Genomic DNA, 24649 nt, shown 5'->3' on the forward strand with positions numbered 1-24649 from the left:
ATCTCAACTGACATATTGCTTCCTCCAGGAAGACTTCTCAGACCCCCCAAATCTGGGCTAGACATTCTTTTGATGTTCTTTCCCATAGCCCAGTCATTCCTCAATCATAGCACATCTCATGCTCTTTTTTTTTTTTTTTTAAGATTTTATTTATTTATCCATGAGAGAGAGAAGCAGAGGGAGAAGCAGGCTCCCAAGGAGCAGGGAGCCCGATGCGGGACTCGATCCCAGGACCCTGGGATCATGATCTGAGCCGAAGGCAGACGCTTAACCATCTGAGCCACCCAGGCGCCCCACATCTCATGCTCTTCTAGGGTTGCTGAACATCATTACCAGCCTATGAGCTCCTTGCAGGTGGGGGCCTTAGTTTACTCTTTTGAAGATGGGTCCCAAGTACCTAGCACAAACAAAGCTTGTGTTAGGAGCTCAGTCAATGTGTGCTGGATAAACGAGTGACTATTAGTACTTCACATAGGCTAGGATTTGCTTGCTCCACATATTGGGACGGGGGGCGGCGGCCTGAGGGGAGTCTTGTTTGAGCCCCTTTCAGCACCACAGAGAGCTCCTCGGCCAGCCTCCTGCGGCTTGGCCAAGGGTCTCTGGGTTTGCTTCTTTGTTCTCTGGTGGCTCTGAGCTCTGTCCTGGCCAGGACTCTCAAGGCATGAAAACTTAGCTGGTTTGTCTGAGTGGGGAATACCTCAGGGCAGAGGGGGAAGAAGAGGAATCTGAGGGCTAGAATAAGCCAGTCCCTTGGGCAGAGCTGCATCCCCACCCCAGGGTCCTCCCATCAATCACACCCCACCTCATATACACTTTTTAGCCAGCACAAAGTTTTAAAAAGTAGTTAGAGAGCCTGTTGGAAGCGGTGCCAAATCTATGTGTGTTCTGGAAGTATTGAACTAGAAAGAAATGAAAACATCAAAATACTCTTTGTACCAGGCTCAAATTGAGCCCTGCTTCATTCAGTCCATGTCTCGGCCTGACTAGAATGATGAAGCGATGGAGGGGAGAGTGGGTTGAAAAGGAACAAGGCTCAGCGGGGAGCCTCAGACTGCCATTCTCGGACCACGGGCTGGCGAGCTCAGAAGGAGTCCCTGCTCCGGAGGAGAGCAGAGGAACAAGATTGACAGGTGAGGAGATAGAGGGGGAGGGGGCAGCCGCTGGAAGAGGCTGAGACACAAAGCCAGGCTGGCAGACTGGGGAGAGCCTGGCAGAGGAGTAGACAGACCAGCCAGGGCCATCAGTGCTCCAAGAAGGATGTGCAAGAGCTCACCAGGCAGGCACAGGGCCCCAAGGCAGAAAGGGCAGTGTGTGTGAAGGAAGAGATGTGAACCGCATATTGGCAGGAGCCAGAGGACAACACCAGTCAGAAACACAGCCAGACAAAACCTCCGAGGTTTTTGAGTGTCACTTACAGCCTGCTTGGAGGATCCCCAGCCTTGGGAAAGAACCTGGTCTTAGATGACCAACAGGCTTTTGTCACTCCTTGTTCAAAAGCACATTTTGGGACCAAATCTGGTGGCTGGAGTTGCCCAGTTGTGCACCAGGCTATCACAAGGTGAGGTCCCCACCACCAGAGACATTCATTGTGTGTGTGTGTGTGAGTGTGTGTGTGTGTGTGAGTGTGTGTATGTGTGTGTGTGTGTGTGTGTGTGTGTGAGTGTGTATGTGTGTGGAGGGGTGCCAAAGGATGAAGAGAAACCAGGTTCTTGGAGTCCACTCCACAGCCGGGCTTTGCTAGCCCTGGTCCCGCGTAGCTTGAGGCAGCCACTCCTCCATGGCCAAGGATTTGGGAAATGGGGGTGCCCCAGCTGGTCTCAGCTGAGACGGAGAGGAAATGAGTCATATCTCAAGGCCATGGAGAGAGGAGATGTCTGGCTCATTTTGTTTTTACACAGCATTGGCCGAGCACTTTCTCTGTGTGCCCGTTACGCACGTCAGTGGCCTGAATGCTCTCAACAGCCATCAGAGGTGGGTGCAGCTGTAATACAGCTCTTTGCCCCAGAGCTCAGAGAGGCAAAGCAAGTTGCCCAAGGCCACCAGCAAATTAGCAAGGGAGCTGGGACTGTTACAGAATGTGCCAGACACAGGCAAATGGATCAGAGTGCATCTGCCCTGCTCTCTACCCACATTCCAGACTCTCCTCTGTTCTTCCCCTTCTCCAGCTCCTTGCCTTCGAGGACTGGCTTCCTGCTTGAGAGAGAGCTGCGACCACTGTGAATCAAGCACTGCCGACCTTCTCAGTGGGGCTGGGTTCTGGGCATTTGGGGTCTTGGCCGTAGGTTCTGCTGGGAAATGGGAGAATCCTGTCCCTCTTGGTCCGAATGAGCCAGACATCCATTGGGAGAAAGTGACAGGCTGGCTCCAGGCATAAGCCCACCTCCAGCATTTCTAGCCTCAAATCCTCTTCTTGCCCCATTTGTCACCTCGCTCTGGGTACCACCCCTCCTGGCCCTGACCTGCCCTGGACACACTTCTCTGCCTCTCGCTGAGCATTTCAGGGATCTAGCCTCTGGCCCCACACATCATCATCTTAGAAGCAAACCCTTCCTCGGACCCACTCCATACCAGATGTTCTTGCAAGACCCTCATGTCTATTTGTTTATTTAATACTGACAACTACCCCATATTACAGATGAGAAAACTGAGGCGGAAAGCAGACACCGTACTTGTGAGTGGCTAGACCCAGGCAGCGTGACCCCAAGCTCTGTGCTCTTAACACCCTGCTGTCTCTTGGTGACAGGTGAGCCTGTGATTCTGGATGCTCAAGGTACCCTTCCACCTGGAGGGCTCGGGGCTGTGAACGGGGTTTCCCCTCTCCTGCACGGAGCCTGTCCTTGGGCGGTCGGGAAGGAAGATGCAGGGAGCCTCCAGCCGTGCGCTGGAGAACTGCGTGCTCTGGCACCGACGCTGGCTGGGCAGCAGGCAGGCTTACACAATGAAAGCTAATTCCTCAGTTGTAATGACTGGAAGAACTGCTGGCTTCTGACTCCTCGCATAATTACCATGAGACCTCCGTAGAGTAATTCACCAGATAATTACATGGTAGCGGGTGGGGGGTGGGATTCTTCTCTGGAAGGTAAAGAGGTAGCATTTAATTTCGAGGGGGATGCCTAATCCTATAATTACTCAGTAAAGTCCCGTATTCCCGCCAACTTGATTCCCTAGGGCCAGCCTGACCTGCAGAACCAAATCAAGCAGGAGCTCTTGCCCAAGATGGAAATTCGAGGCAGGGACAGGGGGTTGATGGGGTTTCCCAGAGCATCTTTACATGTGAATTGTCCTTGGAGCCTCGAAATACAACAGGAGAAATAGGCAGGGCAGGAAATAGAAAGTGCTTTAATATGCTGAAGATGAAACAGACACAAAGGGAGAAATCTTCCCTATCCCCAGGCAAATCAGCTCTTCAGTGTGGTCATCCAGGCTGGGGTTCAAACTCAGGGCATCCCAACCTCTCTGAGACCAACTTCTTTATCAGTCAAAGGGGGCTGAGCCACACTGCATCGGTGTGCGTTACCACAAATAGTACTGCCTAACAAATACTCCAAAACACAGAGGCTTTTAAAAAGCCACCATTTATTGCTCATGCTTTGGCAGTAAGCCGGTAGCTTGGCTAAAGCTGTGACTCACTCACATGCCTGGTGACATGGCTGTCAGCTGGGGCAACAGGTGACTGGACCACATGCCTCTGGTCCTCCAGCAGGGGAGCCTGGGCTTGGTCACGTGGCAGCTGGACAGCTCCAAGAGCCACAGTGGAAATGTACAGGGCCTCTTGAGACCCAGGCTGGGAATGAGAACACCGTCACTTCTGGCCACATTCTACCAGCCAAAGCAGGTCCCAGGACAGCCCAGAGTCCAGGGTGGAGAAATGGACTGCACCCCTTGATGGGAGGGCCTGCATCGCATCGGCAAAGGGCATGAATACAGGGAGGGATGAGAGATTGGACCCACCTTGGTAATCAATCTACCACGGCCTGCCTTACGGCGTTATTGCAAGATTTGTGAGATGGAGCTCATGAGGTTCCTTGCACACGTAAGTGTTCGGTAAAGTGGAGGTCTGCTTATTATTGCGAATAATAATAGAAGGAGGCTAGTGTCAGGGAAGGGGATGGACTCCTGGTGCCGAACATCCAAGCCGCTGGCCTTCCCCTGCACAGAGACGACGGTGCAGTGGAAACGCCTAGCACAGACGGGGATGTGAGTCCCTGTCCTGCCTACCTCTTGCTGTGTGACCTGGGCAACTCACTCCCCACTCAATGCATGGGTGTCTGTGGCACCAAGTGGGGTGACCCCACTCCACAGGAGCAGCATGAGGGTCAGAGGGACACACTGCATGCCACGACAAAGCTGGCCCCCAGCCCCCTGGCTGCTTTTCTCTCTCTCTCTCTCTTTTTTTAAAAGATTTATTTATTTGAGAGAGAGAAAGAAAGAGAGCATGCACTCGGGCAAGCAGGGTGGCGGGGAAGAGGGAGAGGAAGAGAGAATCCCAAGTGGATTCCCCGATGAGCACAGAGCCGGGTGCGGGGCTCGCTCTCACAACCCTGAGATCATGACCTGAGTCAAAACCAAGACTTGGATGCTTAACCAACTGAGTCACCCAGGCACTGCTCTGTCTTTTCAAATCTAAGCCCCACTGCCCAGAGGGTTTTGTATAGCTGTATTTCCTGCTGCTTCCATTACAAGAAGAGCAACTGATTTCCTTTCTTTTTCCAAATATTACAGTATTCTATAATACAGGAATGCTTTTTCAAACTGGGTATTTCTTCACAGAGATTCTGGTGCATTCCCTGCTCCACCAGGCCATCTTGCCCCCGACCCATACCCCCAGGCAGGACCATGCCCTCATACCCTTCTCCAGTGGTCACGACAATTTCTTTCCATAAATTCAGTTGTCATTACACAAGTAATTGTACTCTCCTTTTGAACACTGCAGAGAAAGGGGCGCCTGAGTGGCTCAGTCAGTTAAGCATCTGCCTTTGGCTCAGGTCATGATCTTGGAGTCCCGGGATTGAGCCCCGCATCGAGCCCCGCATCAGGCTCCTTGCTCAGTGGGGAGTCTGCTTCTCCCTCTGCCCCTGTTCATGCCCTCTCTCTCTTTCTCATTCTCTCTCTCTCTCAAATAAATAAAATATTTTTTTAAATGAACACTGCCGAGAAGGTAGAGTCCTGCATGCCCACCATCCCCCATTGCAAATCCTTCCCCCAGGCCCCACCACAGATGTCATCTTCACCTCCCCCAGACCACCACAAATGCCGGCACATTTCACATCTTTCCAGACCTCTTCCTCTTAATTAACATATACATTAATTTAATCAGTTCCCATTAATTTACATGTAATATATATGTTCCCAGAGAAGTAAGACATCTAGTGGGAAGTATATATTAATTTGCAACATTCTTTTTCACCTAAACTGTAAATATCTATCTCTATGGATGCATATAGATCTGGTTCACTCTGTTTAAATGTTGTATAGTATTCTGTAGTATGAATGGACCATATTTTATCCATCCATTCCCTAGTTGATAATAAAATACTCACCACAGCAGTCTCCTAAACAAGTGTTTAGAATAGGGATTAACTCACTTAATCCCTCACATGAACCAACCATGAGATAGACATTACCATTATTTCCATTTTGCAGTTTTGAAGAAACCATGGCACAGAGAGGGTAGGTGACCTAGGTAAGGTCACAGCAAATAAGGGGCAAGGCCAGGACTTGAGCCTATGTAGTCTTGCTCCAAAGTTCCTGCTCTCAACCACAGTGCTATGCTGCCTCTCACAGCATCTGTGTATGGAGTGTTCTGGATTTTGTTGGTTTTTTTTGGGGGGGTGGTTTAGGTTTTTTGCCTTTGCAAAAGTAGCCCAGCCATCTTAATCCACTCCAAGTTCTTTTCTTAGAATCAGGATTTTCCCTTTGTTGCCCATATCTTTGAACTTGAGGCCACTTTGCCATCAGAAGCCCCTCCCCGCACTTTATCTGCCCCCAACCAACTGCTCAGCCTTTCCCATATACCTGGGGACCCTTAATGGATCATCCCCGGGTGTCTTCAGAGACGCTGCGGACAGTCAGAAACCTTGGCTCCCTGCTCTGACCGGTCCCCAAGCCTGTGTGGGCTGTGGGCCTTTCCTTCCTGCCTCACCCTGTGCACCCAACAGAATTCGGAGTCATCCCTAAGGCATGTGGAGGATTAGCTCTCGAGAGGGGGCTTCACTGGTGAAGGGAGAGTATCTCTGCCCCGCATTCAGGGATCAGCCTGGGGCTCAGTCAGGGCAGCGTTGAGTAACAGAAGAGGGACAGCCCTTTCCAAACATTGGCATCCCTGAGACTAGAAACGCTAAAGTGGCCTCTGGGTCACTAAGTGCATCTCCCTGAAGGGCCAAAAGTGTGTGCCAAGACAGGATGGCAGAAGGCAAGGAGGCACATTCTGGAAATTCTAAGTGATTCAGTATCGGGGACATAAAGCAGGGAGAAAGAGGAGCTTGGAAAGAGTGGGTGGTCAGAGGCGAAATCAGGGAGGCCAGCATGCCAGGCTCAATTCCATAAGCCTCTCCGAAAGGTCAGAGCAAGGAGCTGGAGGGGCAGGAAAGGGGAGGTGTGGCCGGAAGGGACATGGCTTGGAGGTGCAGAGGAGCAGAACTGAACGGGTGCCAGGGAGTTTGCCAGACCTGAGAGAGGGAACAAGGCAGAAGCGTGCAGGTCAGTGGGAGCCAAGGCGTAGGGTCTGAGAGCCATATGCAGTAATAGCACAGGCTCCGTCCTGCATTCTCCAGGAGCTACGGAGGTGCGGGCCCAGGGCCATGAGCTGAGGGAGCTGGACTCAGGGAGGATTTCTCCAGATGAGGAAGGGGGTGGAGGCAGCTATCTCTGAGGAGTGTCTCCACCTGAGGGGGCTGGGGCAGAGCTCCGTTCCAGGGGGCCACAGGGAAAAGAGCCTTCCAGCACTTCTGCAGAGACAGGTGCATGGTACAGGGTGGATGTCCTCTGCCCCCGTTTCCTCGGCTCTAATCCTCTTGACTTTTCCTTGAGTCTAGTGGTTTGTGGGGCTCTTCCAGGAGTGTGGTGGAATTGCTTTGATGCCAGTGGGCATCAACTCCAGGGGCCCCTGCAGGCCCCAGCTCTCCCCAAGAGTCACCCCCGTCCTCCCAGATGGTTCTGTGGTCATCAGAGAGGGCAGCACCCTTTAGTGGCACCACACCTACCAAACAAGGGGGTGAGGCCCCAGCACACGGCAGGTGCTTAGCAATTACTTCCAAAGTGCCATTCCATCACACAGACTGCATGCAGAGTTCTGGGGTGTCTGAGCTCAGCCCCAGCCGGGCTGGACAAGAATGATCAGGTCCCCTGGAAGACCAAGGTTAGCATTCTGTTAAGCCAACATCCCACGGCCATTGCAATGTCAGCTGCCTTCATGAAGACACGGACCAGGTCTCTCTTGGGTGGGGCCGATCCTGAGACAAGGGTCAAGTTCACGTCCTTTATTTAGGAAGTGGATCTAGGTAGCACCAGTAGGGAAATGGGGCTGAGACAAGGAAGGGAAGGAGACCAATGCTATGCAGCCTCAAACCAGTCACCTAAGCTCTCTGATCTTTCTCAGTAGAACTGGGTACAGTAATATCTCTCTTAGAGGATTTGGAGGAGGTTAAAGGGAAGTGATGACAAAAACAGGATAGGTCATTACGTTGCAGTGCTGGGGACCCTCTAAGCATCAAGCACTGGCCCAGAGCAAAGGATAGACCTACACCCCATGTATGCAGGGCTGCAGGTTGCTGTCCCTTGCCAGGCCTGGGGCTGGATTCTGCCCTCTGGGCTCCATGCTGGTCCAAGGACATGATCTTCCATTGGGACTCCAGGACCCCTTGAAACCCCCAGTGGATACCAGGGGAGAGGAGGGCTTTTCATTCTGAACACTGCTGGCCTTTTTGGACTCCACATGGGTGAAGGTCAGCAATCCACACCACCCCAATCCAGGAGTACTCCAAGGTTGAGTGGGCACAGCCATGAAGCCATCTGGGCTTTGGCACAGGCCCATCCTAGGCAAGGGGCTTAGAATCCCAGGGTCCATCTAATACTCCAGTCAATCAGAGAATGACTCCTCATTTGCTTCCCCACCAGTTGCCCTGTGACCTTAGCAACTTCCTTAGCCCTTCTGTGCCTCCTTTGCAGCATCTGTAAAATGGGGCTAACAACAGTACCTACCTTCTGGCTTGTTGGCGGGGGAGGACTGCTCATCCATGCAAAGGGTCCAGGCATATAGTAAGTGCTCAGAAAATGCTGGCTGATAGTGCTAGGCTGGAAGAATGGTCAGCATCCCAGATGTCAGGGCCACTGAGGGGCAGGAGCTTAAAGTCAGGTGGGGATAGATAATATCCCCATGGCTGACTTCATCAGAGACACTAGGGAGCCCCCTCCCATACCCATGACACTCCAAGCAAACTGAAGGTTAGGGTGCAGCTAACAGAGCCTGCCCCAGGGGCACAGCTGATGAGCGGCTGACAGGTGAGCTGAGGAAGGAGGATGGGAGTGTTCTGAGCCCCAAGCAGGCCTAGGCTCTGAGATATGCATATGACCCAAACTTGGTTAGCTTTGTCCTGTGTCTGGAATGTCTAGTCCCTTACACAGGTGACTTCATTAGTCCCCACAAGGTTCTATCAGGTAGAGCCCAGAATCAGTCCATCTTTCAGATAAAGAAACTGAGGCACAGAGAGATTAGGTGCTCACCCAGGGGGCAGAGCCATGGTTCTTCCCAGCAAGCCTGCCTGAGTCTGTGCTCCTCTTACCCACTGTTTTGGAAAGGTGGTGGTGGGGGGGAGGCATTTTCCAGAAGCTCTCCCCTCCACTGCCTCAACCCAGGATCCTGCATCTCCTCCCTAGTCCCTCCCTTAGGCTCCACCTCTTCCCTGCACCGACCCCCCAAGGCTCCATCTCCTCCCTGCACCCACCCAGGCTCCATCTCCTGCCTGGTCCCCTCCCCCAGGGTCCCTTTCCTCCCCTGTGTCCCCCAAAGCACCATCTCACCCCCAGGCTCCATCTGCAGCCCCTTTTCTCTGGAGTACCCCATATTCTCGGCATCTTTCCCTGACATGCACTCCCCCTGCAGCCAACTCTCCCTGACTAAGCTGGGTCTCCGAGTTTGGGCGTTGGCCTTGGGGGTCCCTGACCCAAAGGGATGAAGAGAGACATCCGGAGTGCTGTCTACCTCCCTTTTCTCCCGGGACCTGCTGGGACCAGAGCCCACTTAGCCTGCTGTGCTGCAAACCTGGGCTCTGCACCCCTGCCCGCCTGCTGCAGGCAGGCCTGGCCGCCCTCGTGCAGAAGAGGGGTAGGAAGGAGAGCTGCTTGCCTCCAGGCCCACAGCTTCCACATCACACCCGTCCTCATTAAGAAGCGCTGCGTGTGCCAGGGTGACATCTTTATTCGTGCGCCCGGAGACTTCAAAGCCTTCAGGAGATCTCCTCGGTGGATTAGACATGAAAAATGTCGGAGATGAGATGGAGCAAAGAAGCAGACGGCCGCTCCAGGCGTTAATTAAGCAGGGGGTGGGGGCCCACAGGACAGGACTCGTAACCAGGGCTCCTCCACCTCCAGCCCAGGGTAGGCAGACTCGTCTAGGGCAGGGAGCTCCAGCCTGCTGCAGGCTCTCTAAGGCCATGATCCCAGCTGCCCGTAGGCCAGGCCCCTCCCCATGGGAGAATTCGCTCTACAGCATCTGTGACCAAGCAGCTCCCCTGCTGGCCCACAAATGTGGATTGAGTCTTGCCTGGGCAGGTCCAGGAGGAAGGGGGCCCAGGCCCCTCCCAAAGAGTTCACAGTCTTGGGAGGCAGGAAGGAGCAGTCCCAAGTCCCTGCGGTAAGTTCTCCAGGACAGGTGGGTTCAGGAGGCCGTGGGAGCTGGGATTCCAGGCAGAAGGGACAGCACATGAAAGCAATTCTCTCACTGGAGGGTAACCAGCGGGATCCAAACTGAGATGGACCAGGACAAGCAGGCCATGGGTCGTCTTCAGTAAGGGGCAGTGTGGTCACAGTTAGGGTCTTGAGGATGCTGTGATGTCCTGGCTAGGAGCTGGGTTTGGGGCAGGGGTCCAAAGGCTGGAAAGCAGTCGGGACATGGCCATGGTCCTGGTGGAAGACATGGACCTGAAGCAAGAAGCAGCCACAGACATACAGAGGAGACAGAGGGGTGGGAATCGCCAGGTGAGGGGACCTGACTGATATCCAGATTCCTGCCCCTGGGACCAGGCAGAAGCTGGGCCATCCCCCTGGTGAGGACATGGAGAAAGGACAGGTGTGGGGAGGATGCTGAGCCTGGTCTGGGGCCTGCTGGCTTTAAGGTGCTCCAGGATACCTGGTGAGATGGTCAGAGGTCGGGGAGCTTTGGGACCAGAGCTCAGGGGAGGCACGGGAAAGCGTGGACGGCCCATCAGCCACACACACAAGATGTATGGGCCGTGGGGCAGGGCAGGCTCTCTAGATGTCCTGTGTCCAAGGAGACTGTGTCAGCCCTGCTGGGCCAAGGCCTCCATTGGTGCCAGGGAAGAGGTGAGCAGCCAAGCCTGGGGGGCAGAGGGCACGGTCTGATCACGCAGAGGAACAAAGCGAGGGGCCTGAAAAAGGACTGCCATCCGGCCGAGGTGCCACAGGGGACCCGAGTTCTGGCAGAGCAAGGGCACCATCTGCTTTAAAGGCAGAGGCGCAGACAACGCTCCCCGCCGCCACCATGGACCTTACCCAGTGCCCGGGAAAGGTAGATGCTCGGACCAGGAAGTAGGATTCTGGCTGCCCCCATGGGTGCTTCCCAAAACATTTCCAAGGCGGATGGGAAGAGGAAACCTCCAGCTCAGAGGGCCACTGAGAAACAAATTTCTTTGAGCTTTCTGGTCCTTGCTAGAGGAGGGGGGAGAAAAGTTTCATAAATTAGCTTTCTCTCCCCCACTAGGGTGGGAAGGGGAAAATGGAACTATTGATTGGCCCATTTGGAGTGTCAACTTTGATTTGGTGTGTGTCACCTGGGTGATCAATTGGAAAAAGCCGCGAGCTCTGATCAAGAGGTGGCTTCAGCGTCTCCTGGCAGGGGACGCAGAGTCTGTGCCCGTGGTGGGAATGGGCACTGCTGCTCCTGGCTGAGTGGCAGCCACTCAAGGACAGGCTGGCAAAATGTTTGGCTGTGCTCCTGCCCCACCTAAAACTCTCCCCTGCTTCCCCCTCCCACCCCCGAAGGACAGGGAATTGAAGGCAAACAACTCTGCTCTGCCAGGCAAGGGGCAGCTCTCTCTAACCCTGGGGGATCCCTGCCCTGCTGACGCCTGGTAAAGCCCCACACTGCTGCTGTCACCCTCTGTCTGAGCCCTCTGAGAGCAGGGCTTGTGCTGGGGCAGCTGTGGTTCTGCTGGCATCCATTCCCTCATTCTAGAAATGGGACCTCAGCCTGCCCGGGTTAAATCTGGTCTCAGGTGAGCTAATGGACGGGGGCTCTAGGTTGACCAGATGGCCCAGGCCTGGCCAATGAGAGTGCTGTATGTCCCTGGTCACTGCGATTGGGTCAAGGAGTGATCATGTGACCCAGACAGAGCCATTCAGAGACAGAGCGTATCCGACTAAGATTTTGCCACACTTTGGGGAAAGAGGAGGTCCTTCCTTTTCACTGGGGGTCCCTAAGCTGGTAGGACATGACAAGGAGATCGTCGGTGTTTGAAGCAGGTTGGGTTCCCCAGGAAGTTGACTCTCAGAGTTCAGTGAAGGGGACGTTCATTAAAGAGAGTCCTGGGGATCAGGCCCTCAGAAGGCTGGTGAAGACAGCGCGGTGAGCAGAGGGAGAAGCAACAGGCCTGGCCACCCCACGGGGACCCCTGGAGCTCAAGTGGTCTCTTCAGGGTTGTCCTGAGTTGGGCTGAGATAGCCAAGCCTTTTCTTCTCCCCATCTATCAGCCACTGGGTCTGGGCCACCAAGGGAAAGTATGTGACCTTAGGCAACACAGTTCTTGGCACGCAGAGCAAGAGTTGAGAACTGTCTGCTTGACTGCCCTTCCAGGAGATGAAGGGGCAATGAGTCCTTCATCAAAGGGGGATCTGTGCAGTGCCTACAGGGTCTATCAGGGTGGCCATCTTTGTTACCACCAGGGAATGAATGAATGAATGAATGAATGAAAGAAATCCAGGGCAAAGCAGAGGTAAGAAATGGAGCCATGTTGAGATCCAAAGACCTTGTTTGAACCCCTAGTTGCTGCACTGCCTGATCCATCTGAACTTTTTGCTTAAGCCAGTTTGAGTTGGGATTCTGTCCCTGGCCAATGAGAGGGGTGGGCACTCAAACCAAGCTTAGCCTAACTAGGTCATTTTAGGGCTTAGCGTAAGAAGGACTTGTGATGACAAGGACTGGAGAGCAATGAGGGATCCAGGGGGTCAGGAAGGAGAACACTGGAGCTTAGGTCAGAGGCAGCACTGGTCATGGTCAGGGCATGCGAAACAGGCCAGGGTGGGGGTGGGGGAGGGTAGGCACACCAAGAAAGGAAGCAGGGAGCACAGAGCTGGAGGGATGTCTGCACATACACACCACACCTTCCATCCCCAGCCTCCCAATGCCCAGTGATGCAACACTGAGTGACGTGGACCCTGGCCAATGACAGCCCCCACGTTCCCCTGGCCACAGTGCTTGCTTCAGGGGGTAGGAGGGTCATCCTAACAGGACCAATCAGAGTCCAGGCACATCAGACCCAAGAATTCTGCCGGAGTTGAGATCTCTGGCCAGGACCCAAGGTCCACTTTCCCCCCCACCCCACCCCCACCACCTCCTCTGTGTGTCCCCCTCCTTCAACCCAATTACAAGCGGGCTTCTTGTGGAAGCCCCAGTCTTGTGCCCTCTGGGTTAGACCTTTTGGGCTAGGAGAACCTCCTGGGGGCAGAGCCTGGTCTCCAGCCATCTCCAATTGCTCTTTCACTCCACCTTCTCAACAGGCTTGGCACACCTGAATGTGCATTTGCTTAGGAGTGTCAGAGAGAGGTGTGAGCTCAGCAGGAGCGGGGAGAGGAAAGGGGAAGTTCCATAGCAGGCACACATAAAGGAAAACAAAGTTCAGCTCAAACTGATGATCATGTCCTCAAGGCTCTGTATAGGATGCCCAGCAACGTGGCTCAGAATTAAGGGAGAGAGCAAAGAGACAGGGAAGGAGGGAAGGAGGGGGGGCGGCTGCGTTAGTCTTTCCTGAGCGGCCCTCTGTATGCCAGGCTTACCACTGTGTTACCTCCGATGCCCACCCAGCAGCCCTCATGGTGGATTTTGTTCTTTCCCTTTCAGGAAATGGCTTGTCAAAGACCTCATGGCAACTTCATGGCTATTTCCTTCACAGTACGGAGTTATGGAGCGGGGGCAGTATTTGGAGTAAAGTCGTAACAGAAGACAGAGAAATAAATCTGCAAGAATGATTAAGTGATTCCCAGAATGAGTCTCCACAATTACAGATTATCCCAGCTGGAAAGACTCCGGAGTCACAGACTCGACCTCCCATTTCACAGAAAGGTAACTGAGCTCCTAAGTGGGCCCCAAGTCCTCAAATAAATGACGGGACCAAGCTTAAAACCCAGGTCTCCAGCCTAGCCGGAGGCTCTGATCAACACCCCCCACCCCCCCACGCCTTGAGCTTCAGTTCCCCCTTCCAGAGAGCCCGGCATCCCCCCCTGTGTCGGTGAGGGGGGGGAGAAAGGTCTGCAGAAGGCCCTTCTGACTGAGCTCTGATCTGCCTTCCTTTTGTTCAACCCATCGTCTTTTGTAATTAGAAAATAAATTACTTTTCTGAAAGAAACATGCCTGGTTCTAGCTACGTGGATAAGGGGGATAAGAAGGATGGAGCGGTCCTAGGCCTGACAGGTGGAGAACCAGCGTCCTATCAGCCAGGCCAGGCAGCTGGGGCCTACAGACAGACCAGAGACAGCAGGGGTGTGTGGGTCGGGGGAGACGACACGGCACGGCAGGGAGGGGACGCAGAGAGGGGCGGGACAGCAGGACAACAGCTTGGCTAATGCAGACCCTTTGTGTTTGCACACAGTCCAGCAGCCAAGAAAGCAGAACCCAAGCATCTTTGAAAGAGGACCCCCAGGATCAGCCCTCCAAAGGGAGAATGGGTCTCAAAGTGGCCCTCACTGTGCCCTCCCCTTTATGTGTGTGAATTGATAGCATCCATCCAGATGTGGTTATCTGGCTGGAGTCTGCAAGGCTAAGGCTTCCACAGAGGCCCAGCTGGTCTGTGGCTCCCACCCTGGCCCCCCACTTCTCTCCCTTCATGTACTCTACCCTCCCCCACCCCACTCCCGGCTGCCAGCTACTCAGCCCATCTGCACTCCCACCACAGGGCCTTTGCCCTGCCACTGTCTGCACAGAGACATCGTTATCCCCATGGCCTCCTCCTGGAGATCTCTGCCCATCAGGTCATTGGCAACCACTCCACCCCACCCCGCCTGGATTCTCTTTTCCCTCCCCTGCTGTGGTTTCCTCCGGAGCACATATGACCCTCTAACACACTACCAAACTCCTATCTCGTGTATTGTCTACCTCCCCGCCTGGGACACAGACTCTCAGCCCTGACAACAGACCTGGCGGGGGCGGGCCCTTGACGCAGATGTGGTAGTGTGAGGAGTCCAGGCCCACCGGTACCCTGGCTGTGCGAAGGCCACAGACAGCCCCGGAGAGGGGCTAGCCTTGTCGGTGTTTGCTGGAGCTTACTTCCCTGTGTCATGCCCATCTCCTTCAGCGCTTGTCGGAAGTCCCCAGCACATGGGGCTATGAAGCAAAGCACAGACAGGACCCAGTGCTCCTCAGAGGGTACCATGATGGAGACAGATGAAACCCAGGAGAGATTCCCCGGGGGAAGGAACCTTAGAGGTCAAGAGCCAGGCAGTAAGAGCCAGCCTCAGTCCCTACATGGGGAGTCTCCTCCATGCCAGCTGCAGAGGCCTGAACTGTGTCTGAATTAAGGAAACCATCTTCAACATTGTTGGCACCCTTCCCTGCTGGCACACCATCTCCCAGGGGATCCCCAGGCTCCCGCCTGTGGTGGTCTACAGAGAATGTCCCTTGGCTGATGAACACCACCTGGTGGAGACGCCTGGGAGGTTACACGTGCCACTTTGCCACACCCCCAAGAGAGTGGGCAGCCACGTCTGGTGGAGGGGAGCACAAAAGCCCAGCCCCCTCCCCTCAAGGTAGGACAACTCTGGTGAGATTTATTCTTCAGAGCTCTTCCCTGCTCCAACCCCAGGGGAGGAAATAGAGGTTTTCAACCATATTAGAAGATGGTCATTATCACTTATAATAATATACACACACATGCAATAAGCTGCCATTTTCATCTATTAGATTGGTGAATACCAAAAAGTTTGATAATACACTGATGAGGATGCAGGCAAACAGACATGCCACCCTCCATGCAGGGCATCTTGGCAATGTCTGCCCACACTATAGACGCACATGCCCTGTATCCAGCATCCGCCTGTGAGAAGCCCGCCTGCGGTGGTACAAGGACTTGAACTCGGAGATGTGTGTACATAGGTGGCAGGGCAGCAGAGGACAGAGAAGCCATCTCAGTGCCCATCCAAAGGGACTGGCCACGTGAGTTGCAGTGGAGCCCTCCACAGCCATTTTAAAAAGAGGGAAGCAGATCTATATGTGTGAATACAGAATAACCTGGCAAGAAGACTATTAAAATAAAAAAGCACGAGGCAGAACGCTCTGTATGCCATGCTACTGTTGGCAGGGGGGAAATAGGTCTGTGTGTCTGTGTAAAATATCTCCAGAAAGATGCTCATAAAACTGATGAGTCGCTGCCTCTGAGAACAGGAACTAGCTGTCAAGGCTGGAAGACAGTTAGCACTATATTTTGACTCTCATTTATATGACCTTTCCAAGAAAAAAAGTTTAACGGTGTAAAATAGTAACAGATGTTTGAGACCCAGGAGAGGAGAGCACAGCAGCAGGAAGCAGCAAGGAGGGCCCTGGGCCTGATTCAGCAGGAGGACGGGCAGTGGTACCATGCTGCCCCCAGGTGCCTGGGAAGAGGGGGGATGGGGAGCGGCTCCTACCAGCTGGAACTGAGCCCAGTTAGGGGTGGGCATCTGGGACCAGCCCTCAAGAGGGTCCCCACCAGAGGGAAGCAGATGCAGGTGCCAAGGGATGACCTGGAAGGATCCACAGGGGGTGGGGTGGAGACGGGAGCCCAAGGATTGGATTGCACCCCAAGGACCCCAAGCTATAGCCCCTGCCACACACACACATCTTCTACTTAAAGCACGTCAAGGGCTTCCCGTCACTCTTAGAGTAAAGATGAAAACCCTTCCCATAGTCTGCAGGGCCCTGTGTGGTCGGCCTGGCCCCTCCTATGGCCACAGCGCCACCCCCAGCCCCCACCTCCCTGTGGATATGCCCCAGGTTCACCTGCCTGGAACCCACCAAGTCCCTCCCACCCCAGGCTCTCACACAGGCTGTCGCCTCTCCCCGGGAGGCTTTTCTTCACCCACCGTCTCCGCTGGCACCACCCCACCTGGTTAACTCCTGTTCATCTTCCATGGGAGCTTGGCCATCACTGCCTCAGGAAGTGGCCTCCCTCGCGAGCACATGCACTCACCTCGGACACACTTGCCGGTGCCTCTGATGGTCATTTGTCCAAGCCTCGAACCCATGTCTGCCTCCCCACACATGACTCTTTGCTCCAGAAAGGCCGGGAGCCCCTGCTTTTATTCTATCTTATTCTATTCTATTCTGTTCTATTCTATTCTATTCTATTCTATTCTATTCTATCCTATTCTATCCTATCCTATCCTATCTTATCCTATCCTATCTTACTCTATTCTAACACACTTAGAAGCACAAGCCACAAGAGTGCAGCTCACTGAATGTCTACAGTGCACACACCCGTGTGAACATGACCACACTCCAGCAACTTCTCACGTCACCCACCCCCCCGGGGTGACCACCATCCCGACTTCCACCAACTTAGATTCATGCTGCCAGCTTTTAAACTTTCTACACGTTTAGTCACACAGCAGCTGCTCCGTGCGAGCTCGGATCCGGGCGGCCTGCTCCCGGCACCGGGTGCGAGTCCACCGGAGGGACATCCGGAAGTTGATCTGCGGCCGAAGGGCCCGTGAGCTGCTTCCGGTCCAGGGTCGTTACGGATTACCCTGCCATGCACGTTCAAGTACAAGTCTTCTGATAAGCGTGTGCAGACGCTTCTGTTGCGTGTAGACTCAGGCGTGCCATTGCCAGGTGGTGAGATAAAAGTGTGCTCCACTTTAGTAAACAGCGACTGCCACACGGGTTCCCGTGTGGCTGCACGGAGTCACACTCCCGCCGGCCCGGGCCAGGGGGCTCCACGTTCTCGGCCACACTGTCCCCTTGGGGTCTGTCCTCTTCGCCGTAGCCGTTCGGATGAGTGGTCGTGGCCACTCTGGATCACATCAGTTTGTACTCACCCTTTATCTCCATGCCTGACACCATGGGCAGACATTTAATAAGTATTTGTCAAAGCAAGGAGAGAGGGAAGCAAGGAGGGAAGGAGACAGAACAGGAGAGAGGGAAGGTGGGAGACAGGGAGGGAAGGGAAGGAGGGGCTGTCTCTTAAATTGGTTTGCTTCTGCCTCTGAACAGCCAAGCCAGCAGGCTCCCCGGATCCAGCAAGAATGCCCTCAGCCCTGGGGACAACTCCTCAAGCAAAGATCAGAAGTCCAGAACAACATAGGCACTTTGATCTGTCTCTTGCTAAGACGGAAAAATTCCTGGAGGGTTGGCAGGAGGTGGACACCCCTGGACCAGCACAACCTCCCCGGGAAGGAGGGAAGTCAGGAAGATGAAGAGAAATGGTCCAGGTGGCACCTCTCAGGCCAGGAACAGAAAGCAGAGAGAATCAAAGACGCCTCCAGAACAACCCTGGTCGGGGAGGGGGCGGTGCCAGGAGCCTCTGGAGGAGGCCAGGCGGGAGGACGCAGGTCAGCGGGCTGAACCTTTCCTTTGTTTATGGGGCGCACAGCAAAATCGGAGAGAGGGATGGCAGAAGGGAAGGATATGATTCAGGCTTCCACATCAAGTGCAGAAAGGGAGCGGGGAAGGTAAGGTCAAGGAAGAGCCACACGGGTCTATGACTCCTGCATGCATGCGTGTGTGTGGGAGGGGGTGCATGTGCATGCGTGTGTTTAATTTAAATTTAAACAAAAGAAAGCAAAGCTGGCCCTAGTAATATCCACGAAACAAACATACAGAGTATTGTTCAGAGGCTGACTGTCTGACGGCATTAACGAGGTCAGGACTCACTTCTGGAGCCCTGGCCAACCGCTTTCCACGGGCTTATCCACTTCCTCCTCACAGCTCCGTGCAGTGGACACTACTCCACCCCACTCCCGAGACGAGAAAACAGAGGCACACCGGGGAGCCACAGAAGCAGCATGGGGTGACCCCCGAGTTTCAGCCGCCGGAGTCCGCGCTCCTGGAGAATCAGGAGAAGATGCAATTAATCATGACTTTTCCTTTTCCTCACACTTTTATATGCAAAATAGCTACGAAACACACCTTACGTGTGAGATATCAAAGGAGATAGAGAAATTCAATTGTGGTGGGACATTTTAACTAATACTCCTTTATGAAATATTAAGGAAACAAAAAATGAGCAAGGAGGATCTGAGCTCTGTAATTAAGAGGACAGAATTAATACATAAACATCGATCATTATGCCCAACAGGGAACGTGCCATGCGAGTGAGTTCCGTGAAACAGCTCTAAAAGCTGATCTTTTGGTCAGTCACGGTGCAAATGTCAAAAAAGATGTTTGAACAGATCTTTTAGAGCTGACAGTCTTGACCACAATAAAATAAAGCTGGCAATAAATTCTTTCTAAATATAGAAAGAAAATTGGAGATTTAAAACTCCTCTCCTAAATAACATGTAGGTCAAGGAGGAAATCAAGCACACAACAGACTACCTGGAAAACAATGAAAACAGAGCCCCACATATCAAAACCTCTGGGACAGTCCTCGCCGGCCTCAGAGGCTTCTCCGTGACTTTAAATGCTTTTATTGTCAAAAACCCACTCACACACACAAAGAGAACATGAACAGATGAGGCTTTCAACCTCAGATTTTTAAGAAAAGAACAAACCCAAAGGAAAAATGGGAGAAAGGAAATAATAAAGATAAAAGCAAATAAATAAATTAGGGAACATAAAAGCATGAAAATAATAAATAAATAACAGGCCTGGTCCTTTTGAAAAGAAACTAATAAAATAGAAAAAAAAAAACCTCCTATAAATCGAATCAAGGAAAACTCTGTAAATGTGAAGGTCTTCCCACTTCAAATTCAGGGCTCTTTAATTTTTTAAAGACACGCAGGCTATTATAATAAGAAAAAAAAGAAAGAAAGAAACAATCTCCACTAAGGTCGCGGGGAGGGGTAGCTGCAGAGACTCACAACAGATGTTCCTCTACGGTAGAACCTTTGGGATTGGGGACACAAAGCTCCCCAGTCTTGGTCGAAGAGCATCCTCATCTCAGGAGACATTTTTGAGGGCTCTGCAGGGGACCGTCCTTCCAGAGGTCCTGAGTGCGTGGAATGAGTGAGGCCCAGTGGCCTCTGCGTCCATTTTACAGATGTGAATCAGACAGGCAAAGTGACATCCAAAGGGACCCCCTAGCACTGGCCGTCTCTGGGCCCCCTAGAAGAGCCTCTCACCACCATCCTCTATTTCTCTGTTCTTTATTTTCCTTTCTGATGAATTTCTTTCCTGGGTTCTTTTCCTCTTTCTAAGCAAGGAGGCAGAGGTCTCGACAGATCCAAGCAGACCACCGGCAACTGTAATCACCAACAAACTAGTTCAAGGTCCATGGTCTCCTGGAGTCGCTGAGGTCCCTCTCCAAGGGCAGCTACCTTCCCCAACACACACACATCCTCAGCCCTCCTCACAAGGAAATACAATTGTTTGTTTTACCATCCCTTTGATACAAAGATACTAGGTGGGTTCACAGTTCACATTGCCACACTGATCACTTAAAGTAACTATAGTGTAGAGTTTATTTTAATGGCCAAAGTCATTTTAAAATGATCCCACAAACCATTTTCAACCAACAGTCTCATTAATGTAACATCTTTACTTAACAGAGGCCATTTGGGCTGGGGACGGGGGGCGGGGTGTTAATGAGATGCTGATATAACTTAGGAGAATGTAGCTCAACCTGGTTCAAGCAAAACAAAACAAAACCAAAAACAACCAGACTGACTCTCTTGGCTCGGGGCCTGGCTGGACCCAGAGGATGCAACAAGGCTGTCACAGGCCCCTCTAGCTCCCAAGGGTCTGCATTCTAGGAGTGCAGGCAGCCAGGGGGCCCCCCCAGGACTTCCAGCAGAGGCCGGGGGACACTCAGGTCGACTTTGTTCTCCAAAGGAAAACAGGGAGCCAGTGCCACCCTACGACAGGTTGTCTGCAAATCTGGAGATTCATGCAGGTGTCCAGTTTCTCCAAACCCGTTCCCAAAGATGCAGGCTAAAGGGTTTGGGGTGTCATGATGTCTGTCACTCACGTTCAGAGAGTTCAGCAAAGAGAAAACGCATCAAGGGAGGAGGACAGGTGGAGCAGCCGGCCCGAAGCCATAGCAACAACCCCAGGCTATTCAGATTTCTTTCAATCAGTCTCAGTATTTCCGCTGCGTTTCCATAAGGAAGGGGACAGAGAAGGGGCGCCTGGGTGGCTCCGTCGGCTAAGTATCTGACTCTCGGTTTCCACTCTGGCCATGATCTCAAGGTTGTGAGATTGAGCCCCACACTGGGCTCCGTGATCCTCAGGGAGTCCGCTTAGGAGTATCTCTCTCTTCCTCTCCCTCTGCCCCTCCCCACTGCCCCCTACCCCTGCCACAAAAAATAAAATAAAATAAAATAAGGAAGAAAGGTGGCAGGGCAGTTGCCAGCTCAATAATTTTCAAATAACAGGGGAATAACGCAGATTTTGCCGATGAATGTGGAGTTTAGGTGCATGAACCTGAGGGCCCCTTCTGCAGGTGTGGTGAGCCAGTGGCCCGTGAGTGAGCCCCCTGCACAGTCCCACACAAGGGTCTTGGCAGACAGAGGGGGCCCCGCATGCCGGGGCCCTGGGCTTCTCCCGGAGCTGGGAGCTTTTTGCCGGCTTTCTGGTCTGCCTACAAGGGACAAGGCGCCACAGCTGTCCTGCTCCAGGCCCTGCCTCTCCCACCCTCCACAGCCTGCCAGACAAGAGGGGGCTTTCTCCCCTGGGGTTTTACATCCAACCCAGGAAGCAGGAAGGAAAAGGGCTCTTCACAATGAGACAGGCCCTTTCTCCTCACAGCAGAATGTGGGTGTGGAGGAGACTTCTATTGTCCAGGGGGAGACAGATGGCGAGGCGGGAGCCATGTGAATGACATACGAAGTGATGGGCTTCAACCTGATCCATAAACACTCCGATTTTTATCAAGGCTTCTTTTGAGAAAGGAGAACAATGCATCAGAAGGAAGCAGCCTGCAGACTGTGGATCCGATAACGCCAGGCACCACTCCCAGCTGGGCCAAGTCTTTGTTTCATGATCTCGGACATCAATTCCACTTCCTCGTTGCCTCAGTTTGCTCATCTGTGAAATGGGGATAGTACCTGCCAACAGGGTTGTGATGATTAAGCAAGTCTCCAAGGGTTCACAAGTTAGGGACTGAATTACAGACCACAGCTCAACTAACCATGTCACCAATGGGAGCTGAGGGCTGACGGCTTCCCATTCTGGCCCCCAGCCCCTAACCTACCACACAATTCCATACTCCCTCAGAGACTACTCCCCACAACCTCACGGCTGGAACACAGGATGTGTTTGTTGAACTCTTTGGGGTTCCTGGGAAGAGACATATCCAGAAGACCATGAGGGAGAGAGCTCAATGCAGTGTCCCATGGAGCCCCCTGTGTCCCAGGCTCCCAATCCCAGGTTCCGACCTCACGGAGAACATGACCCAGACTAATACCATGTCAGATGCATCCACGGCTTTGGAAGCCCCAGGTTGTGCTGATGAGGGCAAGCTAAGACTACCTGTCACAGGAAAATCTGTGCATGCGTGTGAGCACACACACACACACACACACACAGAGGAAATATACACAACGGTAAACTGAACTCTCAGAAACACGCTAATCACTCATATCCATCAAGTATTTACCATCTGCGGAGCTCCTTCATGTCCATCCCTCACCTGAGTCTCATATCACTCTGGCAGTCTCCCCACTTGATGCTGAGAAGTGGGTCTTAGCGTTGGCTCCCCATTGTCACTAGAAGTCACAGATGACTCCTGATCTCTCCCCCACCATGCCTTTCTATCAGGGGGCATTTAACTGCTTCAGAAACACCCTCCCCTGTCCCAGCCCTGGGGACTCATGTGATCACAAATCCTACAGTGGTTTTTATCTGGCTGCTCTGCGTGTGTCTCCCCGCTGAGCAGCCATGGGCAAGGCGTGTGTCCCCGCCTGCAGGGCTGGAGGCTCCAGAAGGGGGGCAGTGGCCCAGGGGCTGCTGGAGTCCTGCTGCAGGAGTCAGCAAATGAGGGCCTACAAGCCAAATGCCACCTGCCACCTATTTTTGTACAGCCCTTGAGCTAAGAATGGTTTTTACATTTATAAGTAGTTGGACAAAAAAAATTTTAAGGGGGATGCTCCTGGGTGGCTCAGTCAGTTGAGTGTCCGGCTCTTGGTTTCAGCTCAGGTCGTCATCCCAGGGTCCTGGGATCGAGCCCCAGGTCAGGATCCATGCTCAGTCTGCTTGTCCCTCTCCCTCCACCTCTGCTCCTCCCACCGTGTGCTCTCTCACTCTCTCTCTCAAAGAAATAAATAAGATCTTTTAAAAAATGTTTTAAGGATGATATTTTGTGGCGTGAGCAAATTTTATGAAATCCAAATTTCAGTGTCCATAAATAAAGTTTTATTGGAACCCAGCCACCCTTGCTCGTTTAGGTATGGCCTGTGGCGGCTTCCACACTACCACAGCAGAGCCCAGCGGCAGCAACAGGGGCCATGTGGCCCGCAACGCCAAAAGTATTTCCTACCTGTCCCGTGGCCGAACAGTTTTGCTGACCCTGCAGTCTCACCCCGTGCCTCTCCCCTCCCTATATCACCTGGAGGCAGAGTGTCGTTTTCCACCCACTCAGTGCTGGGCTTGGCCAAATGTGTGTGAGCAGATGTGAACGTGAGCAGAAGCCCTAACCATGCGTGTCTGGCTGGCTTAGCTCTCTTGTGCACAAGGAGATCGAGCCTGGGGAAGCCGCCTCTCAGAGGAGCTACTCAGAGGAGCTGATGTGGCCCCAGCTTCCCCAGCTAAACCCCTACTGTCAACCAAACCCCTGGAAGCCTGGGTGAAAAATAAGGGTTTACTGTCAGAGACCACTGAGTTTGGGGTGGTTTGTTAAACAGCATCATTGTGGCCGTAGCTGATTGGGACAATCTGTAACAAGAATGAATCATAAAAAGAACTAGTTGTAACGCTGGTTCATTTTTGAAAGACTTCTGCATTCATTTTATCATGGAATCCCCATTTTCTGGGTAATGATAATACGAGAGAGCTGATAATGGCATGGCCCAACCCCTGGGCCTTTGCACTGGCAGTTCCCTGTGTCCCTGCTCTTTCCTGGGGACCCACAAGAGCACTCCCTGTCCTCCTGGGGTCTTCGCTCAAACGTTGGTTCTCAGGGAGGCCCTCCCAGTCACTCCGTGTAAACTGAACCCCCACCCTGACAGCGCTTCCTGCTACCATTCTCTGCTTCTCTTAGCCTCCCAGGACTTGTCAACTTCTAATAGGATTTATTTTCCTATTTACTTCATTTCTTTCCTCTCTTCCCCCTCTAGGATGACAGGGCAGAGGTGAGGGCAAGGATATTTATTTTGTTCACTGCTAACCCACGACCCTGATTCTGTTTCTCCTCTCCTTAGGCCCCTCAATCCTTTCCTGGCACACTTGGGGCACACGGCCCTCCCTGGTCTGTCCTACCCTCACCCTGTGACCTCTCAGACCTCCTCTTCCCCTCACTCACTCTGCTTCTGCCACCCCAGTCTCTTCAGTGTTCCTCAAACAAGCCAGGCACACTCTGCCTCAGGGCCTTTGCACTGGCTGTTGCCTCTACCCAGAACACCTTTCCCCCAGATGGGCACATGGCTGCTTTACCACCTTCTCTGGGAGGCCTTCTCTGAATGCCTTCATTTAAACTGTAACCTAGTAGGTACTCAATAAAAATTCATTGAATAAATGCAAGGGAGGGAAGGAGATCTGAAGGGAAGGATCGGGACCCAGGAATACTGAAGATCTGTTAGTCTGCTATGAAGAAAACAAACACTCAGGAGATGGACTTTAGGAAAGGTAAGGCCTGAGGCATCTCCATCCTTCCAATCTAACAATTTACATTCCCAGGTGGCCTTATCTCCCCACCACAAACATCCTGAGGCCTCCCCTGCCAGCTCAACTGCCTGGGGGCTTGGTTGCTCTACAGCAAAAAGTAGGAAGCTCTTTGGGTTTTGCACGTGGGGCGAGTGGCTGAGTGGTCACACACTGTGCTCAACCCCATGCTGTGACTGTGCTGGCGGAGACGGCAGGCCCAGGCCTGCCCCGGACCCAGCGCTAAGTGGGAGGACTCAGGAACCAGAGACAGGG

General features: G+C 53.0%; 1 long non-coding RNA gene across 1 annotated transcript in view; it reads left to right on the forward strand.

Annotated features, from left to right (window-relative positions):
• LOC144380014 (uncharacterized) overlaps positions 1-13745 on the forward strand; it is a 46555-nt gene extending 32810 nt beyond the window's left edge. Inside the window, exon 3 of the long non-coding RNA XR_013443680.1 lies at positions 13292-13745. This is a non-coding gene — a long non-coding RNA (uncharacterized LOC144380014). The remainder of the gene's footprint in view (positions 1-13291) is intronic.
• The last annotated feature ends 10904 nt before the right edge of the window (positions 13746-24649 follow it).

The sequence above is a fragment of the Halichoerus grypus genome, chromosome 1 (genome assembly GCF_964656455.1).
Source record: "Halichoerus grypus chromosome 1, mHalGry1.hap1.1, whole genome shotgun sequence".
NCBI lineage: Eukaryota > Metazoa > Chordata > Mammalia > Carnivora > Phocidae > Halichoerus > Halichoerus grypus.